The sequence below is a fragment of the Nematolebias whitei genome, unplaced genomic scaffold (assembly GCF_014905685.2).
Source record: "Nematolebias whitei isolate Nwh7 unplaced genomic scaffold, NemWhi1 Nwh_scaf_5833, whole genome shotgun sequence".
Taxonomy (NCBI): Eukaryota; Metazoa; Chordata; class Actinopteri; order Cyprinodontiformes; family Rivulidae; genus Nematolebias; species Nematolebias whitei.
The window spans coordinates 685-3817 of record NW_023624378.1 but is presented as its reverse complement, the minus strand read 5'-3'; the positions used below and the strand labels follow the sequence as shown (position 1 = coordinate 3817).

The following is a 3133-nucleotide window of genomic DNA, read 5'->3' as shown; positions in this document are numbered from 1 at the left end:
CTGAACTCACTCCAGTACCAAGGAAGCTGTAAGACAGAAACAACAAATATCAAATCCTATTCTCCTGTGTCACTTACCTGCTCCCGACCTGAGAAACTATTTCCCCTCTTCCAGGAGTTCCAGTCCCAGGGTCCTGTACATATTGTATATATTTTCTAATATTCTAATAAATATCACTTTTCGTAGCCTGAGTCTTGTGTCGTTCTGGGTCTCGTTACAACTGGGTTGCCCGCTCATACAACAGAACTGCTCCAGCCAGACCAAACCCAGAACGAGGCTCGGAACGACCAAGCCACGTCCTCGTCGCAAACGGAGCGAGTAAACCAGCTTGAGAAGATCCTCTCCCAAATGATCCAGCAACAACAACAAACTCAAGCTAACCTACAGGAGCTAGGGGGTATGGTATATTCTATTAACCTTCCTACTATGTTAGGGTCTGTAGTGACCCATTTTAAATTTTAAATCATGATACTGTCTTTTAAATAATTTTTTTTGCATCAAGGCTTTTTGACTTTGTCTGGAACCTTTATTTAAATTAAAAAAAAATATTTTTTTTTTCACTAAATTTAATTTTTATTTTTTATAGAACAACACGCACTTGCCGCGCTGGGGTCATTTGTGACCCAGTTATGGTATAAGACTATCAACCAATAATCAGTGTCAAAACTGAAATCATAAACACACTGTGACCTCACTAACTTTGTCATACATATGTTAGGGCCTTCTGTTTTTACCTGTTTGTCTACTTCACTGACCAAAACATCCCCATTTATCCGTACTACTTTTATTGATAAGTCCCTCATACTCTGCTCCCAAAAACTGAAAAAGTTCATCCAGCTGTAGATGCAGAGACATGTTGAGGCATGCCCATGTAGAGATAAGCCTACCTGGATAGCCATGCCCATCTTGATAGGCAGACCTAGATAGACACACCCACCTGGGTGTGTCTCTACATGGGCATGTAGAGACATGTAGAAACAGACACTCCATTTTACCTAGAGCTTGGCTGCATACCAAAATGAAGAGAAGATTCACAGTACAAGAAGCTCTAGATCACATCCTTGCTGAAAATGATGCAGAGGACACACCTAGTGACACAGATGAGCCAGTTTCTGAGGAGGACGATGCTATTGAATATGAATCAGAGTACACAGACTCGTCGGATGAGGAGGGCACAGGTGCTGAAGCTGCTCCTGTAATTGAAACCTATAAATCCAAAAAGGGTAACATCACTTGGAGTGCGATTCCTCCTGTTTCACATGGCAGGGAAGCTGCTGAAAATGTTATGAAGATGACCCCTGGGATTACAAGGTTTGCTGTGACACGAGTAAGTGACATCAAGACATGCTTTGATTTGTTTATGCCATAGTCACTAAAGAAAGTCATCATTGCTATGACAAACCTCAAAGGGAAAAAAGTTCACGGTGACACTTGGAAAGACATTGATGAGGAGTGCCTGGATGCTTTTATTGGTGTTCTTCTTCTCGCTGGCGTGTACAGATCCAGCAATGAGGCCCTTACTAGTCTCTGGGATGTGTCCACAGGCAGGAGTATTTTCCGCGCAACAATGTCACTTCAGACCTTTCAAATGATCTCAAGAGTCCTCAGATTTGACAACAGAGATACTAGAGCACGGTCTGACAAGCTTGCTCCCATCAAAGACGTCTGGGATAGATGGGTGAAGCTCCTTCCACTGATGTTCAACCCAGGACCAGAGGTGACAGTGGATGAGCGTCTTCTCCCTTTCCGTGGAAAATGCCCCTTCCGGCAATACATGCCCAGTAAGCCAGGCAAATATGGCATAAAAATCTGGGCAGCCTGTGATGCGAAAACCAGCTATGCCTGGAATCTACAGATTTACACAGGCAAACTTGCAGCTGGCATCCCTGAGAAGAATCAAGGAAAACGGGTAATCCTTGATATGACTACTGGACTGCGGGGTCACAATATCACGTGTGACAATTTCTTCACCAGCTATGATTTTGGACAAGAACTTCTCAAGAGGAAACTTACCATGGTGGGCACAATAAGAAAAAACAAACCTGAGCTGCCCCTTGAAATTTTGCAGGTGAAAGACAGGGCTCCACTGTCTTCAAAATTTGCTTTTACAGAAACCACCAGTGTTGTTTCATACTGTCCCAAAAAGAACCGGAGTGTGGTACTTATGTCCACTCTTCACAAAGATGCAGCTGTGTCAACAAGAAGTGACAAAAAGCCTGAAATCATCCTGGACTACAATAAAAACAAATGAGGAGTGGACACCCTGGACAAGCTGACTGCCACCTACACTTGCCAGCGAATGACCAGGAGATGGCCAATGGTTGTATTTTACAACATCCTAGATGTGTCTGCATACAATGCATTTGTCTTGTGGACCCAGATTGACTTGGGGTGGAACGCCAAAAAAACCCACAAGCGGAGATTGTTCCTTCAGGGATGTTCCTTTAGAGATGTGTTCTAATACTTCTTAAAAAAACACTGTTTTGAGGGCATTTTTTGGCTGATTTAAGACGGGTCACAACTGACCCGTTCACATCATAAGTGCGTGTGGGATCTCGCCCCGCTAGGAAGGTTAAACAGACTATCTCCCCTTCTCCTCCTACAGTCGCAGCAGAAACCCCTGAGAACATTCAAACGTGCACATGCTCGGCGAGACACTCATCGGAGCCACAATTACTGGTAAAACCGTCCAAACTTTTTTCTGTTGACCCAGAACAATGTGACGGCTTTCTCTTCCATCATCTTCAAGCTCACATTCAGCGGAGCCCCCAGGCTCTACTCCTCAGAAAACGCTAAGATCACCTACTTTACAAGCCAGTTAAAGGGTAACGCACTCCGGTGGGCAACTTCTTTTTTCCGCCAGCATGATTTAAAAGTTATTTCTGCTTAAAAGCATTACAGAAATCCAAAGATACCGGAGGATTAGAACTTCCCAACTTCTATCACTACTATTTAGCCAATAGGTTACAATATATCTCAAAGTGGTTAAATCCAAATACATTAGATGAAACTTGGATAGACATAGAACAAACTTTATGCAATAATATTAAGATTTCAGATCTACCGTTTATTAGCACAAATATAAAAAGACATGTTTGCTTTAAAAGCATCAGTATTAGCTCTTCTCTGACAA

At 42.9% G+C, this 3133-nt stretch overlaps 1 pseudogene; it reads left to right on the top strand.

The window, feature by feature from the left end:
• The first annotated feature begins 1696 nt into the window (after positions 1-1696).
• Positions 1697-2825, top strand: LOC119429701 (annotated as a pseudogene).
• Positions 2826-3133: the final 308 nt, after the last annotated feature.